Source organism: Pteropus vampyrus, unplaced genomic scaffold (genome assembly GCF_000151845.1).
Source record: "Pteropus vampyrus isolate Shadow unplaced genomic scaffold, Pvam_2.0 Scaffold358, whole genome shotgun sequence".
NCBI classification, from domain to species: domain Eukaryota; kingdom Metazoa; phylum Chordata; class Mammalia; order Chiroptera; family Pteropodidae; genus Pteropus; species Pteropus vampyrus.
This window is the reverse complement of record NW_011889139.1, coordinates 1,985,574-1,995,118: the sequence shown is the minus strand read 5'-3', so window position 1 is coordinate 1,995,118 and position 9,545 is coordinate 1,985,574.

Below are 9,545 nucleotides of genomic sequence, written 5' to 3'. Positions count from 1 at the left end.
CACACACACACACACACACACACACAGAATCTCCTTCGGTGCAGAATATGAAGTGCTCTGATGGAGGAGGGAGTGAAGTGCTCTGAGAACATCAAAGATAGTAGCCTCCTGGTGTCTGGTGGAGAGCCAGGAAGGCTTCTCAGAGGAGGTGAGGTTTGAAGAAAGACTAGGAGTTCTCCAGGTGATCAGACAGGAAGGGACAGCCCACAGGGAGAGACCTTGATGTGCAAAGGTCCACCCTTTCCCAATAAGCTGAAAGTTACTTGGAGGTGGGGACTGTGTCTTTCCTCAGGCTCTAAGCTTTTGAAAGGCAGGGATGGAGTCCCTGTGTACCTGCCCCCAGACTGACGGTACCCTAAGGGTGGGGGGTATTTTCCATTTCCTTTGTCTTTTGCTCCATATCAAAAGGCATTTATTCCTTTGCACACCCTGTTAAGGCCATGAAAGCAGGGACCATTCCCTATATGTATAAGTGTCTTGCCTCCCGTAGTGTCTGGCACGGGACCTGTCATATAAAAATGGGTCAACGTTTATCAAGTACCTACCATGTGCCTGGCATTGCACTAAATGTTATTAACTCCTTCAGTCCTACAACAGCTCTGTAAGGTAAGTACCACCATCATCCGTGTCTCACAGATGGGTAAACTGAGGGCCTGGGCGGTTCATTAACTTGTCCAAGGCCGTACAACTAGTAGGTGGCAGAGTCAGGATCCAGATGTAGGCAGTCTAACTCCAAAGTTCACATTCTACCCTTGAACCCTTGTAAATAAACTTGATCTACCTGTGATTGCATTGAGCCCAGCTTCCCTGTGTGAGCTGGAGGGGCAGCACTTGACCAGCAACGCCTCCCTGGTGCTTTTGAGGGGAAGAGAGAAGCCACAGGTTGGTATCTGGTGTCACCGAAGGGAAGGATGGAGGCTGGGAGGAGCACACAGGTCCCAGTCAAGGTTAGGGAAGGGTATAGGAAGTGGGGCTGCTAAGATTGACTGGAGTGAGAGGGTTGCCAGGGATAGTATGAGAACCAGGCTATGGAGGCAGCTGACACCTGGAACCAGGCCCCCCCATTCCCTTCCCTCCTCTGTCCCTGTCTGGTCAGCACTTGAATCCAGCCCTTCACTTCCAGCCCCCCAGCTCCTGCTCTCGGCTGTCCTTCAGTTCCCCTCACCTGGACCTCTGCAGTCTTTCTAACCAGCTTCCCACTCCAGGCTCTCCTACCTCACCTTCCTCCACTGGCCATCAGTTAGCTTCCTTCTTATGCTCCAAAACCTTCCATGGCTCCCCATGACCCAGGGACTAAGCCAAGACCGACCCTTCACTCCTACCCAGCCTGCTTTCAAGCCCCAACATGAGTGGATCCCAGCTTGCCTTTCTGGCCTTGCCTCTCTCAACTTCTCCTGTTCCAGATTGGTCAGTTCTTGATGCCCTTTCTTATCTGTGCCTATGTAATTCGGAGTGCCCTCCAGGAATAACCTCACTTCTCCCCTGATCAAAGGCCTACTAATTCTATTTTCTTTTTTGGACTCAGCTCTAGTCTTTCCTACTCCAGAGCACCTTCTCTGACCACTCCTTCCAGACAGCATGTATCTTAGTTAGCTTGAGCTGCCATAATAAAATACCACAGCTTAAACAACAGAAATTTATCTCTCAGAGTTCTGGCAAGTCCAAGGTCAAGGCACCAGCTGATTTGGTTCCTTAGTCCTAGGTCCTGATTCCTGGCTTGCAGACGGCTGCCTTCTCCCTGTGTCCTTACACGACAGAGAAAGAGGGAAGGAGAGCCCTGGTCTCTCTCTTCTCACAAGGGCACTAATCCCATCATAGGACCCCACCCTCATGGCCTCCTTAAACCTAATCACCTCCTAAAGGCCCCACTTCCAAATACCATCGCATCAGGGGTTGGGGCTTCAACAAAGGAATTTGGAGTGAACACAGACATTCAGTCCATAACAGCACACCTGTTTCATGTATTTCAGATTCTCGTGTAGTTTATCTGTTTCAGGTTACTTCTTCAGTTTGCCTGGAAGCTCCTTGACAAGAAAACTGTGGATAGCAATAATCGTGTGTTGACATATCCGACAAGAGCAACTCCTTACTACAGGACCCAAAAGAAGTTTACACCCAAGGATCCCCAGGGTTTACCCTTCTTCTGCCCCTAAGGAAGTTTCTGTGTTTTGATCTCTTTGGGCCCCAGTTGCTCTGGGGGTGGGTAGTGGGTCTAAGGAAAATTGGAAGAAGCTCAGAATTCTCAGATCCATTTCCTTCAGAAAAGGCAGAGCATCCCTCCTGGGTGTAAAGGATAGAAGAGAGTAAAAGACAGAATGGAGGGCAATGGGAGCCAGGCACCTGTAAGGGATGGGTTTGGTGAGAGTTTAGGGGAGACTGAGGCCCTGGAGCTGAGCTGTGGGAGATGGAAAAAGAGGACTCTAGGACATGTTAATTTGTCTTAGGAATGCAAATGCCCTTCGAGATGTTCATTAAAACTTGGAACTCCATTTCAGCAATGGACTAATGCCTTCTTTGAAAGTAGTGTCCACTGGAGATGGGCCACAGGGTGGCCCAGAGTTAGGTGGGTTATGCTGTCATTAGGGACTGCCTCCCATGGGGCAGGAGCTTCCTTCATCCATATTGTCTCTAGTTCTCATAGTAACACAGCAAGATCAGAGCTAGGAGTGCCATTTTACCACGAGAAACCTAAGTTTTAGAGAATTTAGGAACATTGAGTGGAGAGAGAAAGAAGGAGAGAGAAGAAGGAGGGAAAGGAGTGAATCTGGCCGTGACTTAGACCTTTGGCCCTTGATCTCTAACCCCAGAGCTATATCTTAGGCTGGGGCCACTATGGCCATTAAGCTCTGTGTTGTGGGAGATGAGGAGGCTCATTAGGCTAGAAAATGATTCTATCAGCTCAACTCCGTCCACAGGGTCAAAGGTGGCCCAGGCCCAGGCCTCTGTAGCCATCAGAGCCCAGGTGACAGTGTGATTTGTGAGCACAGGAAAATCCTCCTGTGAAGCCTTGAAATTTCACAGTAACACTGTGAAAGGGATCATCAATATCATGTTGGCTCTGTCTTAATTACAATGATAATTTTCTGTCCATGGTTTTCAGGAGCTTTTTAAGAAAATCGCCCTTCCCGTTTCCCCCTGATCTAAGCATCCTAATCTGTTTCTTGAGCTCAGGACAGCTCCAGCCTGGAGGGGCTCCCCGTTCCTTGGGACTGGAGCTCCTCTTTTCTCGCCTCCAGGCTTTTGCCTCAGCCACGCCTCTCAGGTTGCCCTCCCCGTCCTCTCCTTCCTCACCTTCTTCCCAAGGAAAATGAGAGAGGCTTGGAAAGGGGAAGTGATATGGCCAGGATGTGTGGTAAGAAGGGGACCCTGTGTCTCCGCCCCTTCCTCTGAAGCTCACCCCCACAGGACACCCTTCTCCTGAGAAGCTGTCCCTGGAATGACTCATCCCAGGGCCAACCACGGGCTAGTCTGGGTGTCTGTCAGTCTTGCAATACCTGGTTATGTCATACACTGTGCAAAGCCGAGGAAGGGTGGTCTTTGGTGTACTGCATTTATTTTTTTAGAAACAATTTTATTGAGGTATAATTTATATAACAAAATTCATCTATTATCATATTCAATTAAAATTTCTTTTACATAAAGAGTACAAATCATTACAGAGAGTGATGAATTTTTACAAAGTAATCAGCGCCTATATCAGAAGCAGGACCTCTCCGTTGTATTCTCCCAGTCACCCCCAAGATTAAACACTCTCCTGACTTCTAACCCCACAGGGATTTGTTAAAAGATAAACTTGCCAAACTTTTCCTTTCTTTTCCCCTTCCTTCCTTCCTTGCTTCCTTCCTTGCTTCCTTCCTTCCTTCCTTCCTTCCTCCCTCCCTCCCTCCCTCCCTCCCTCCCTCCTTCCTCCTTCCTCTCATCCCTCTTCCCCTACTCCTTCCTCTGTTCCCTCACTTCCTCCTTTCTTTCCCACTGGTTCCACTTCCAAATAGTTTATTTGAGGTTTATAATAAGAGGCACAGAAGCAGTAAAGTTAGAAGCCTTCAGCACAGCACCCCGGGAGGCAGTGTGAGGTGGGGCTCAGGAGCTGAAATACTCGAATCCCTGACTGCCCATTGCCAGCTGTGAGGCCTGGGGCTTGTGACTGAACCTCTCTGTGCCTCGGTTTCCTTATCTGTAAAATGGGAATAATAACATGACTGACTTCAAAGGGTGTTGGGAAGACTAAATAAGGTATTTTTATCTTTTGCCTGAGAAATGTTCCCTGTGCAGCTGTGCTAGGAAGCCTTGATAGAGGTCTGCCAGATAACTACACTTCTTAGAAGATGAGACTTGTGGACAGAAGATGAGAGTCACTGCCATTTATTGAGGACCTACTACGCATTAGAGCTTTCTTCGCACCTACACAGCAATTCTGCAAGGATTTTCACAGATGGTGAAATAAGCCTGGAGAGGTAAATCCTGAAGACATAGGTTGGTAAGTACTGGGAGCTGGAGCTCGAACCCACGAAGTTTGGCTCGAGTGCCCAATCTCCTAACCATCAGGCCAGCCTCATATTAATGTCTTCTGGGCCACAGCCTTTCCAAGCTTCCTAGGTTCTGGCTGTAGCTGCATGCTAAGTATTGTCCATGGGCAGGATCAACCACAGGGCTGTCCCCTTGATGTGCTGGGGACATATTCTGGGGGCAAGGTGGGGTCTTGGGAGGGGATGATTTGTGCAGGGCAGAGCATCTAGGGGACCCACCTGGCGGTAGAATATTTAGATTACCCTGGGTGTGGGCAGAGCTTGGGCCTCCTGGAAGCACGGCCTTCAGCCCAGGAAAGACCCCAGGCCCTGAATAGGGGGTGGCTTTGTGGCGTGGCTATAGCCCACCACTCTGAGGCATTGGAGAAGAGCAGCCCGCACCCTGCAGACTCTCCTGTAGGGCTCTGTTCTGCCAGGTGGGCCTCATGGAGTGGAGTTTGCAGAGCAGGGCCAGGCAGTTCGGGCATAGGGATGCTGGTGACTCTTTCAGCTTGGGCGGGACTGAGGTGGTGTGAGTTGTCCCTCACTTCCACTGAGTGCTCAGTAAACAGTGGACCTTAGACTGGGAACTCCTGCTATGTCCCCTCCAACGGAGGGAGGGCTTGCCAGGCAAGGGCTGTGACCTTTCCATCAGACTAGCTCCCTAGGATAGTCCTGGGGCCCTGAGGCCTCCGTCCTGCTCGTTTTCTGGAACCAATATCTCTTCGTGTGGCCTCAGAGTGGAGGGAAATTCGGGCATCCTCACCTGGTGCCTCAGCCAGCTTCTCACTTCTCAGTGGGCTTGGCGGAAGTGCTCACATCACCTGCCCTCTCGTGGCCTCAGCTGTCCCTGCCCTGACCTCTGGGTTCTCTGGGGCCATCCCGGACATCTGTATCCATCTGGCCCCAAACTCTGGAGATTCTGACAAATTTCCTTTCATTGCTTCCAGCCATGTTATTTAAAGTAATTAACCTTAATTTATAAATTTTTATATCAAACTGCCTTTTAACTTTTAGAACTGGCAGGAGCAGCCTTATCCCTGGGCTCCTAATAGTTCTCCATTTAATCAAAATTCATCCATCAGGTTCCAGTGTTAAATCATCTTTTAATTGGGAGTTACATTCTGGTTAATAGTTTTATAATTCGCCTCCTCTAATAGTTTTTACCACAGGGATCTCTACTCCATTTTTCCTCACTCTATTATTGCAGTTCTGCGGGGACGGCTTAGCTGGGCCCCGCCTCCCTGGCCTCTGCTGGTTGCCTCTTTTGTTCTTGGTGGTCTCATTAATTCCCTAGAAGAGTTCTCTTTCCTCCTCATTACTAGGGCAGAACTACTCTCCTCGTGAGGTGCAGCCCTCTCATTTCCACAGCCTTCAGAGCTGTGGCCAGGGCCCTGCTTCTCTCCAAGAGAAAGCCGGAGAAGCAGAGAGAGGGAGAGGGAGCCAGAAAGACTGGGAGAAACTCGGAGAGAGAATGTGGAGAGGAAGGAGGGTTCTGGAGGCCGGCAGGGCAGGCCCATAGCAGAGAGGCAGTTAAGTGGGAGAGAGAAGCAGAGGGGTTTGCAAATGGATGTGGCCCCAGCATTGGCTCCTTCCTGGCTCCTGCCCACCACCCCTCAGCCACGCCCTCTCCCTCCTGGGAGCCGATAATGGAGGAAGGAAAGTGGTCCCACCTGTGACCCCAGCATGGCTGGGGCTGGGACTTTCTGGAGACTGGCAGGGAAGTCCAGTGCCACTCCACATCCACTCTGGGCTGCTCTGCACTTGCTGCTCCATCAAGATATGTACAAAGATGGCAAGGGGGAGTACGTGTGGAGACCGTAGGATCAGTTTGGAGAGAGAGACCCAAGAGAGACAAGGAGGAGCAGAAGGGTCAAGAACAAGAAAAGAGAGGAAGGGGGAGAGGAAAAGTGGAGAGAAAGGGAAAGAAGGGAAGGACAACAGAGGAGGGGGAGAAGATGGATTGGGGTCTTTCTGTCAGGGAGCCCTGGCCTGTGAGCCTTGTGGGCACGTGCATCTACACATGTGCACACACGTGTGTGCTCACAAACCCACATATCTGCACAGGCCTGAACCCAGACCTAATCCTCCTTCCCACCTCCACTCCCCCTCCCTCATCTGCTAGTGCAGGGGTGGGTGACACTGGGCTGGGGGCCAGGCCTGGAGGCTGTGGGTGGGGGTCTTTGAGAAGGCCTCTTGGAGAGGCAGGCTGGAGGGGGTGAGGAAGGGGGCAGGGAGGAATGGAAGCTGTGTACCCAGGGGCTGGGCTGAGGCAGCACGTGAGATTCCCTAGGGAAGGGGAACTTGGGGCTGACTAAACTCTGAAGTTATGTCCAACTGAGTCTCCCTCCTCAACCCAGTGGGTGACTTTCCACTTCAGTGGGTCTCAGCCCTGACTGCGCTTGGAGTCACTTGAGAAGTGTTTATAATCCCAGTGCCCTGACCCCACTTTGTACACTGTGCTGTTTTTAAAATATATCCACACATTCATTGAAACTTCTCCCTTCTGAAGATGGAATCAGATTCCCTTCCCCTAGAACATGGCTCCTTATAACAAACAAACAAACAAACAAACGAACAAACAAACAAACAAACGCAGAAGTGACAGTGTGTGATTTAGGCGGTTAGGGCATAAAAGGCACCAGGCTTCTTCTTTGCACTCTTTTGGATTACTCACTCAGAGAGAAGCCAACTGCCATGTCACAAGGACGCTTAAGCAGCCCTGTGGAGAAGCCTGCGTGGCAAGGAAGGAACTGAAGCCTGCTGACAGCCATGTTAGTGGGTCGTCTTGGAAGCGGATCCTCCAGCCTCAGTCGAGCCTTCAGATGACAGCAGCCCCGCTGGCCTTCTGAACTACAGTATCATTAGAGATCCGTAGGCAGGACCACCTGGCTAGCTGCTCCTGGATTCTGGACCTTCAGAAACCATGTGAGAGAAGAAGTGTTGCTTTTGGGTGCTACATTTTTGGGGGTAATTTGTTATGCAGCAATGATGACTAATACGCATTCATTCCATCAGCATCCCCCAGGGTGGGGCAGGACACAGCTGTGTTTAAAAGCTTCCTTAGTGATACCAGTGTACACCCAGGATTGAGAACCACTGCCTTAAAGCCTGTGTGTGCTCGTGAGAGTATGTGTGCATGTGTACCTGGCTGTGTGCACATGCCATGTGCATGGGGAGAGGAGGAGGCATGGTATATTTGCTAGGATACATACGTATCAGCAACTCCTTGCATTTGTCCCTCTCAGAGTGAGTCAGTGCATTTGCCCTGGGTACCTGCATCAGGGCCTGGTTCAGGAAGGGCTGGGGCATGGAAGGAGCCCTAGAAGTTCTGTATCCAGACCCATATAGGTCATTCATCACTTCTCTGTAAGCCCTCTCTGAGCCTCAGTTTCCCATTTGTGAAACAGGAACATGCAGATCACCATTCTACCCAATTCTTTCAGGAGGCGCTATTCTGGCTGGCTGCGTGTCTCCTGGCCTGGTTTTGGCAATATTTTGGTAACACCAAGATTCCATTGTAATGGCTCTTGGGGTAATGACATCCAACCTTCGGCTGTAAAATGCAAAAGCCATCAAATGTGTGGTCCTTCATTAGAACTTGACCTCAAGGAGGGTCAGCCCTGGAGGACCTCCCCGTGGTGGGAGGAAGGGGACAATATTAGTCATGGCTGGGTTAGGATTTGAGATTCAAGGCCAGTAGTCTTGAGGAATTGAGGAATGCCAGTTGGCTCAGATTGGCAGGTCAAGGAGTTGGTCTTCACATGTCAGAGAGTAAAGATGTCACTTCTGAAGCAGGAAACAGAATAATTTACTCAGCTGGTGGTTCCAGCTGAATCTAGACCCTTCCCGTCTGCATGTCCTTGGCTGGCCTCTTATCTTTGCTAAGTCTCAGTTTCCTTATCTATGAAGTGGAAGAGCAAATGATCTCTCTTACCTTGTTCATATAACATACTGCGTCTTCCCACCAGAGACCCTGGCAGGCCACTGGGGTAGCCTGGGAGGTTGGAAGAGGGGAAAATCTGGGCTGGGGAAGCCCCCAGGGTTCTCTAACAACCTGCAGACAGAACTGATTCCTAACCCTGGTTCTTACTTGCTGTGTGACCTTAGACAAGCCACTGCCCCTCTCTGGCCTTGATCATCATCTATAGGTAATAATGCCTGTCTCCTGGGGTGAGTGGAGAGGGTAGAATAAGACGCGATGTGGGGCCTGTCCTGCACAGTGCTTGGCATTCAATAAAGGGTAAATTTGCTTGTTACAAGCTCCATCTAAATCTTTTCAAGGGTATTGGAAAACACCCCGCTGTTTTCTTTCTATGGAAAATGGCCTCTCATTTCCATGGGGAGGTAGGAGAAGCAGGTGAGGATGAAGAGGAAAGCAGCAGTTGTTGGAGCCCACCATGTGCCCCACAAGCACTATGCTCAGACTTCCAGCCCATGGTGGCACCTAAACCTCATGACAATAAGGATGGTTGATCCTTATTTTACAGAGGAAGAAACTGGAGCTCAGGAGGTTAAGGAAATTTCTGGCTTAGTGTCATACTAAGCTAAGGAGTGCAGAACCAGGGCTGGGCCCCAGATCCAGCACCTGCAAAGCCTGGGCTTTTCTGTAGGTGCTTGAGGGCTGGGAGAGGTCTAGGTCGTGGACCCCACCTGCTCCCAATGGGGCCATTGACCTCATTTCTTGCTTCTTCCAGAGGCTGTCACCAGCTTGGGGAGGGGGGTAAAAATGATGGTGGAAGGGTCAGTAAGAGGTGCCCAGAACTTCCCTAAAGCTTGAAGAGTTTAAGTTAGATTTGCAGGAAGAGTACAGATAGATCCTAAATGCCCAGGGTAGCAGATGTAGGGGGCCTGTGGGGACTTCTTCCCTGGGTTCTCAGGGGCCTGGAGGAGCTCAGGCTCCCCTCACATGCAGTCAGCCTGAACTTGGGAAGGGCAAAGGTTGGTCCTTGGGGGAGGCAGGAGAATTGTCGGGTTGACCTATGCAGGGACCCACCTAGCCTGTATGTAGGTGGTTGGGCCACTTCTGATTTTGCTGGT